The sequence below is a fragment of the Xenopus laevis genome, chromosome 3L, assembly GCF_017654675.1.
Source record: "Xenopus laevis strain J_2021 chromosome 3L, Xenopus_laevis_v10.1, whole genome shotgun sequence".
NCBI classification, from domain to species: Eukaryota; Metazoa; Chordata; class Amphibia; order Anura; family Pipidae; genus Xenopus; species Xenopus laevis.
The window spans coordinates 27,005,759-27,015,292 of NC_054375.1; positions in this window are offsets into that span (position 1 = coordinate 27,005,759).

The window sequence follows — 9,534 nt, forward strand, 5'->3', positions numbered from 1 at the left end:
TGTCCCTTATTTCCCCAATTATTTCTACAGTAATTCCACCAGCGGTGCCACACTTACACCTCAAATATGGTTCCATAGACAAGAGCACCCTCAAGCCACTCGGTAGACACTGCATTCCTTTTCACTCCATCCCTCAGACTGCAGAAGCCGGGTCTGCAGGCTGCCTGGTGTCCAATGGAATGGAGAGGAATGCAGTGTTCATCTAGTAGCTTTAAGGCGCTCCCATGTATATGTAGCCATATTCCCCTCTGTTTCAATTCCCTCCACAGTAATTTCACCAGCGCTGCTCCCCTTACACCTAAAATATGGTTTTATAGACAAGAGCACCCTTAGGCCACTCAGTAGACCCTGCATTCCTTTCCATTCCATTCCATTTAAGCCACTTGGTGAACTCTGCATTCCTGTCCACTCCATCCCTCAGACTGCAGAAGCCGGGTCTACAGGCTGCCTGGGGTCCAATTGAATGGAATGTAGTGTTCACCTTGTAGCTTAAAGGCACTCAAATTGATACTGACACAATCATAGGAACGTGTCAGTATCAGGTGCTGCACCCGCAATAGTTCCCCTCAAAGCCACCGCCAGCCCCACGAACCTGCGTTGTACCGATCCTTTGACACTGCTAAAAGATATTCTGAGCTGTTTCAGTGACACTGGTCTGGGGGCAGCACAATCCTTTCATATGCTAATAACAAATGAAAACAGAACTTCAGCCTATGGAAGGATCACTCTGCCCCCAGCACAGCATCACGGAAGCAAGACAGAAGATCCATTAGTAGCGTCAGAGGGTCATCTTCTTTGAGGGGAACTATTCCGGGTGCAGCAACTACTTGATATTGACACATTCCTATGTTTTTTATAGCAACGTAACTTTGTATTACCGCACACCTCCTTCCACTTTTTCTGCGTAGTGGTGCTGGTCCACCGTTGACCTTGCCTGGTCACCTTAATGCTTTGTATTCTCGAAAAACGGTCCGCACACACCAATGTTGCAGTCGGGGATAGTGCCCCTTTTATTAATGCCACCAACAATAAATATTCAACGTTTCGGGGGGACACAGCCTCCCTTCTTCAGGATCAGGATCCTGAAGAAGGGAGGCTGTGTCCCCCCGAAACGTTGAATATTTATTGTTGGTGGCATTAATAAAAGGGGCACTATCCCCGACTGCAACATTGGTGTGTGCGGACCGTTTTTCGAGAATACAAAGTTTTATAGCAACGTGTCAGTATCGCTTTAAGGGGTGATATGATACTATGTACTGTATAAATATATAAGGGGATCATATAACAGTCTCTATAATGCTTTATTTACAAGTAGGTCTTTCCAGCTGACAGAAGAAAGAGGTTCCGGCTAAATATTCGGAAGGGTTTTTTTACAGTGAGAGCTGTGATGATGTGGAATTCTCTCCCTGAATCAGTGGTACAGGCTGATACATTAGATAGCTTTAAAGGACCAGTAACATCAATTTTTTTTAAAAAAAAAAAATTCGTTAGTAAACATCAAAAAATAAACACCAAGACAAATAAAATTTTAAAATTGCAAAGCCTTTATTAAGAAATAACTTACCAAAACTCCACTTCCTGTCCTCTACAGAAAAGGCGACACGGCGACCATCCATGGTGCGGCGCTGGATTTCTCCTCCTTGGCTCTGTCTGATGCTGTATTGGCAGCATGTGAAGCGGCTGCTGCATCAGGGAGCATCTACTAGAAAATCATGTAATAATTAAATAGTAATGGCTTCCACTGATCACCTTTGGCCAGTTAAGATACAGGGGAAACAGGCCATACCTACTTGCAAATTCAGGGATAGCAATATAAGTGAACCAGTACCATAGCTGTCTGCTCATTTAGAGTAGGATTTATGGAAACAACATAAAAACACCAGATCATAGGCAGGATGTTATGTTACCCCCAAAGGGCTGCCTCTGGACCCTATAGTTGGTGTCTTGGAGCAACTTAAAGAAATGTGAATCACAGTATTCATCCATTGGCAGCTCTAAACAAACCTTGACAGACTTAGAATTTCAAGGATTTTGTATGGACCAATAAACTTAGGTCATAACTAGGGATGCACCGAATACACTATTTTGATTTGGCCAAAAACCCCTAATCCTTCGTGAAAGATTTGGCCGAATACCGAACCGAAGTGGAAGAATGTTTTACTTCCTTGTTTTCTGACAAAAAGTCACGTGATTTCCACCGCCCCTAATTTGCATATGCAAATTAGGGTTCGGTTCGGCCTGGCAGAAGGATTCGGCCGAATCTGAATCCTACTGAAAATAGCCGAATCCCGAACTGAATCCTGGATTCGGTGCATCCCTAGTCATAATTGGGCAGAGGGAACCTGGAATTGGATATTTTTAGTAGACTGCTAAACCCTGGTACCTAGGAGTAGTCCTATGATGAATGTCAATGGCTCTGTTAGAGAAGGTCCTTAGACAGGATAGGAATTACCTAGAATTACCCTAGTTTATAACCCTTTACTGGACCTGTCAGGTATTTGCCTAATACAGATGGTTCCTGCACTGTTAGAGAAGGTCCTTAGACAGGATAGGAATTAGCTTGTTCTTAAATGAACTGACTAGTTTATATCCCTTTACTGGACCTGTCAGGTAATTGCCTAATACAGATGGTCCTTGTACTGTTAGAGAAGGTCCTTAGAGAGGATAGGAATTAGTTTGTTCTTATATGAACTGACTAGTTTCTATCCCTTTACTGGACCTGTCAGGTACTTACCCAATACAGATGGTTCCTGTACTGTTAGAGAAGGTCCTTAAACAGTATAGGAATTAGCTTGTTCTTATATGAACTGACTAGTTTCCTTTACTGGACCTGTCAGGTATTTGCCTAATACAGATGGTTCCTGTACTGTTAGAAAAGGTCCTTAGACAGGATAGGAATTAGCTTGTTCTTATATGAACTGTCTAGTTTCCAGTGGCATAACTACTGGGGGAGCAGGTGTGCAATTGCACCAGGGACCACTCCTCCTCGGGGCCCGCTGGAGATCGCGCTGCAGTGTGGTAGTCCCTCCAAAAATCACGGTGGTAAGTAATCCTCTCATCTAGAGGGGTGGGGGAGGGGCCCGGGTGCACATCCTGTGCCCTGGCCCGGAAGACTCTAGTTACGTTACTGCTAGTTTCTATCCCTTTACTGGACCTGTCAGGTTTTTGCCTAATACAGATGGTCTCTGTAATGTTAGAGAAGGTCCTTAGACAGGATAGGAATTAACTTGTTCACATATGAGATGATTAGTTTCTATCCCTTTACTGGACCTGTCAGGTAATTGCCTAATACAGATGGTCCTTGTACTGTTAGAGAAGGTTCTTAGACAGGATAGGAATTAACTTGTTCTTATATGAACTGACTAGTTTCTATCCCTTTACTGGACCTGTCAGGTAATTGTCTAATACAGATGGTCCCTGTATTGTTATAGAAGGTCCAAAGACAGGATGGGAATTAGCTTGTATGAACTGACTAGTTTCTATCCCTTTGCTGGACCTCATATGAAATAGCAGTTAAACAGTCTAACACAGATGATGGATTTCACAAATCTTATATATGAATAACTAAGTACTATCTCTAAAAATGGCAGAAATATGTCCTTTAATAAGTTGCAAATAGTTTTCTATCTATTTAACATACCATAAGGTTAATATATTGTGAGGGCCTTTATAAGGATGAGAAATAGCTAGCTCTATTAGAACAGACTAGAGTCTATCCTTATTTGGGACCTTACTTTGAAGGTCCTTGTACTGGATGGCATTTAGCTTTGTCATTATAGACTGGACTAATTCCTATCCTTTTCTGGTACCTCACCACTAGAGGCATTAGGTCCTTTCTAGGGATAGAAACTAGCTCACTGCCATTTGAATCATCTATTTCCTATCCACTGAGGGACGGTCCTTTCCAGGGATAGGAACTAGTCGCTACTATAGAGGAAGCCGAGCTCATGGGGGTAATAAGGGGAAGAGTTATAGAAAATACAAGTTTTACTAAGGATTTTGGGAGTAAAATTATATGAGGCCAACAAGAGTTCTGATCCTGGTTCAGGGACACATGGAATAAATGCATGTTTCATTGCTGTTATTGCATTTACATCAATTTGTCCTTCAGCTGGATTTTGTAGATCCAAAATGATGTGATAACCCTGCGCCTGATGTATGCATTTAGTTTACGTTCAGGAACCTTCATGCAGGGTTGCCACCTTTTCTGGAAAAAAATACCGGCCTTGCTATATATTTTTCCGTATTAATAACAGTGTCATCACACGTCATTTTTTTACCGGCCAGTAGAGACGTGCGGGTCCAGATTTTCAGGAACCGCACCCGACCCTAACGGCAACACCCAACCCACACCAGGCCAGACCCGGCTCCTCCATTTAAATATTTGTGCCCGCCCCGCCCTACAGTGACATCACAAAAGGGGCAGGTGCAAACCTATAAATTGAGGAGTTGAAGTGTTAGATCGCTGGGAGAGTGGAGGGAACCGCTTAACCCGAACCCATCCTCGACCCGAAGACTTGATGCGTTAGCCGGCCCGACCAACCCGCAGGTTTCGGGACAGATCGCACATCAGAACCAGCCAGACCACAACCCTACCTGCAGGCCTTCAGCTATGAGTGAACTTTGACTTTGGTTGCAACCGGTTTTGAACCGGACAGTCAGGTTTTTACACCTGCTGTCCGGATCGAAAATACTTGCCCGGTTTTTAGAAGCCTGAAAACCAGGCAAGCCTGTTACCTGCTTTTCTGGGCCCTGTGGCTAATCATGGGCTTCCACGTCACAGGTCCGCCCTTTTATGTCACAGGTCCGCCCCTTTACTTCACTGGTCCCACCTCTGATATCACGGGTACCGCCCTTGCCCAACTCCCATTGGCTGTTCAAAGACAGCTCTGGTCAGGCCCAGATTTGGGGGAAGACCACAAAGGCCCGGGCCTAGGGCTGCATACTGCTCAGCACAACTAATTTATTTGGGGGATGCATAGCTCTTTTAAATCTCATGTGTGCCACACATGTAGGGAGCTGTGATTGGTCAGTCCGATGTACCCAAAATGTCTAGCTTGTGGCCCCCAATTTCTGCCAACAAAGTGAAATTTGCATTTAAAAAATAGGTGTTTGCCTGAAGCAATACATGGTTTAGTGCAAGTGGCTGATTTTGAAAAGTTCTAGATTTTCTTTCATTCTAGTCATATTACAGGCATTTTTCTGCTGGTTTGTTTCCTGGTGCATACAGACCTGTATGTTTTCTAGCCCAGTATTAGCCAAAAAGTTACACTGATTTGATGACTAGTGTTATGCAAGCCCTCCTGAATCCTGCTGGATTGCAGGTTTGTCTATGGATCAGGGTGATGAATTGCTTCTCTGGCAGGTGGTAGAACTGGCCCTACCCATGACCAAGCCCCTACGGCAATCTCCCACCTGGTTTAGACTCCTGTTCTGATGTATCGAAGAACATGCTGTTTTGATTTATATAGTGAATAAAGTACCCTCTCTTGTAAAATATAAGGATATTATAAGTTACCAAGGATTTCCATGATCATATAAAAACACGAAGGCTGAGTGTTTTTATACAGGTCATGGAACTGCGAGGTGAATTGTAATACATGTATTTTTCAACTGGGGGTACTTTATTTATTTTGCACAAGTTTCATGAGTCATGTGACAGAAATTACATCACTATGCTCCGAATATAACCGATGACATCACCAAGCACCATTTATAAGGATATAATTTACAGGATATTCATGGCTCTTGAGTATTACAAATGTATATCCACTGCCTCCAGGAATAAGAGTAGAACTACATGGTGCGCTTCCCTGCGTTCCGACACGATGAAAGGAAACGCAGGCGTCCTGTTGGATGCTCCGAATCTAATGTAATTAATGCAAATGTCGCACGCAGAAGCTCATTGCCTCCGTCACGACTGTTGGATGCGAACACTGCATGTTGCGTCTTCATCCGACAGCAACGAGCTTCTACGTGCGACATTTGTATTACATTAGATTCGGCGCATCCGATGTGACACCTGCATTTCCTCTCATCACGTCGGAACGCACGGACATGCATCTTGTAGTTCTACCCTAGACTGTGAGCCAACAATTTGTCAACTTAGGCATCACTAGGTCTGGCATACAGTATAAAGAAACCCTAGTGCTGAGTGTAAGCTCTGCTGGGGCAGGATTTGATGTGCATGGTATAAAAGTGCTGCATACCATGTTGGTTATTTAAAGTAAAGTATAATAATAAAAGCAGTATCATATTATCATAGGCTATTCTGCTATTCATTTGGTGCAAGTACATACATTTAAAAAATTGGGGTTTTTAGTCACAGCCTCTTGATCATACAGTTTTTAAATTTTTGTAACAAATTAGCGAGCTTAGTAGCATTTCCATTGTACATGAATTTTATTATAATTAGCCTTGGAGATGCTCTTACAACCCCATTTGTGTTTCTTTGTGTTTCTTTGTGTTTCATCAAACCAAATTTGTTTTACAATTAAAGGGATACTGTCATGGGAAAAAAAATTTTTTCAAAACGAATCAGTTAATAGTGCTTCTCCAGCAGAATTCTGCACTGAAATCCATTTCTCAAAAGAGCAAACAGATTTTTTTATATTCAATTTTGAAATCTGACATGGGGCTAGACATATTGTCAATTTCCCAGCTGCCCCAAGTCATGTGACTTGTGCTCTGATAAACTTCAATCACTCTATACTGCTGTACTGCAAGTTGGAGTGATATCACCCCCCTCCCTTTCCCCCCCAGCAGCCAAACAAAAGAACAATGGGAAGGTAACCAGATAACAGCTCCCTAACACAAGATAACAGCTGCCTGGTAGATCTAAGAACAGCACTCAATAGTAAAAACCCATGTCCCACTGAGACACATTCAGATACATTGAGAAGGAAAAACAGCAGCCTGCCAGAAAGCATTTCTCTCCTAAAGTGCAGGCACAAGTCACATGACCAGGGGCACCTGGGAAATAGACAAAATGTCTAGCCCCATGTCAGATTTCAAAATTGGATATAAAAAAATCTGTTTGCTTTTTGAGAAATGGATTTCAGTGCCGATTTCTGCTGGAGCAGCACTATTAACTGATTCATTTTGGAAAAATTTTTTTTTCCCATGACAGTATCCCTTTAATGTTTTCAGAGTATTTGGGTGCAATTTAAATATCTGTTTTCCTTCAGCCAGATCAGGCAAAACTGATCTATCATAAATCAATGCACAACTTACAGCAAAAACAAAAATGGGAACATAGGGTATGTTTGCAAATTCTTCTTTAAGTATCATATTAAACATGACAAACATACATAGAAATGTATTACAGTTACATTGCAGTTCACCAAAAAGTACCCTTTATGTGAAAAATTGAAGCAAAAGAAAAAGCAGACATGGAGCTGACGTTTCAGACCAAAAGTCCTTTCAAGGGGATTCTGATGTGCACAGATCTTGAAATATGCATTGGTGCACATAGGTGTTTAAATACATTTAGTATGTTGAATCTAGTGACGTCACATCCGCTAACATCACGTCAATGACAGGCAAAACGTCTAGACTACACTTAATGCATTCTATAAACCATTGCCTATTAAACTCTGCATACTGCTGGCTTGTTTAAGTGTGCAGTCATGGTAGCATATAAACACGGCGCTGTTGTTTACATTTTAAAATGCTGATCCCATAAAATAAATATCACAGAAGTACAATATATAAACAGTGCCAGGTCACACTTTCATGGTAAGGGGAGCGATACATAGATTATATCACTGTGCAATCTTTTTATATGTGTTTGTATTTCATACATATCCAAACCACTGACTGCTACTGCTACAAATGGAAAATCAATTCTAACATGTACTATATCCATGGAGCAGGAATTTTGTAGGGATGGCTAACAGTAACCGGCACGGCACAGATATCTATAGATTCCTATAACACCTCTCACTCATCTGCCAGTGTCCCATTCACCCAAAGATAAGTGTTTGGACAGACCAACTAATATCCCATCATAAGATAGTCTTTTGAACCTGTACCCCTAAAGGTAACTTTTATAACCAGATGGCCAGGCAGTATGATCAAAATGGAATAGTCTGACCAAATATATGGGCAGCTTTACTGACTCCAGATAATTGGATTGTCCAGAAGCTGTATCAGAAGTCATATTAAAGGAGACATATAGCATAGTTTAAAATCCCATCCTTATTTTGCAAGCAATAATGAGTAACATATGGTGCTGGTTTGGTGCTGGGCTAAAAGTTAATATTATCGCTAAAAATGTCCCCTTTATTGGAGCTCCCCATAGACCTGCTACTATTCCTGTTTTAAATGATGGGTGCACAGTCTCTGTCAGAAGCACAGTAGGAGGGGGACATCCAATCACAGCCCTGCAGTCACACAAGCAAAGACAGAATTCAGTTTCCTATCAGGTCAGCCTAGCTGCTAATTTGGTTCCTATACTACAGTGCAGTATGCTGCGTGCCGCCAGCTCCCCTGCACAGCCTCGGAAAGGAGGCAGCAGGGAGTTCAACAGATGAGTGGGACTGTTATGTTTATTCCAGTAATTTTCTATAAATTAACCCAAAACACTACTTTTTATTGCACATTACTTCTGTATTTCAAAGAGTATAATACACTGACACATTATTTTACACATAACATTCACATAACATAACATTCATAACATTTTCTTTTAGCTTTTTTTTAATTCACTTAAATTGTAATTAATTACATTTTAAATTATTTCCTTTTTTTGTACAGGTATCGGACCTGTTATTCAGAATGCTCAGGACCTGGGGTTTTCAGGATAATGGATGTTTCAGTAATTTGGATCTTCATACCTTAAGTCTACTAGAAAATCATTTCAACAAAACCCAATAGGCTGGTTTTGCTTCCAATAAGGATTAATTATGTCTTAGTTTGGATCAATTATCATACCTTGCAACTGTCCTGTTTTCCCAGGACAGTCCTGATTTTGACAGCTCAGCCCACAGTCCGAGATTGTTGCTGAAATATCCCCAGTTCCTTTTTGATCTCCTGCACTGAACATCCAGAAAAAGATACAAAGTTTCTAAAACTCAATTAATTAGAGGCTTTTGACAGAGCCCAGAATATGTGGCAGCTGCGCTTAGATACATTTGTAACTATTTAAGATAAGCAAAGATACCATTGTAACTATCTAAGATAAGCAAAGATAAAAGTGAAGCTATATAAGATAAGGTCTCTTGGGAGAAATTAAACTTTCAGCTTAAAGAGCAATTCACCTTCATTAGCAAAACTGTAATAACATATAAAACCTGACCCTGAAACCCCCAGAAATGTGTTCAAACTTTCGATAGCCTACCAAATTTTGTAAAATGGATGTGGGTGGGGTGTGGCCGTAAAATGGGTGTGGTCATCGCACACTACACTTGGCAATTTTTTTTGTCCCAAATTTTGGGAGGTACACTATGGGGCACATTTACTAAGCTTGAGTGAAGGATTCAAAGTTTTTTTTTGGGGTATTCGACCATCGAATAGGCTACTTCGACCTTCGAC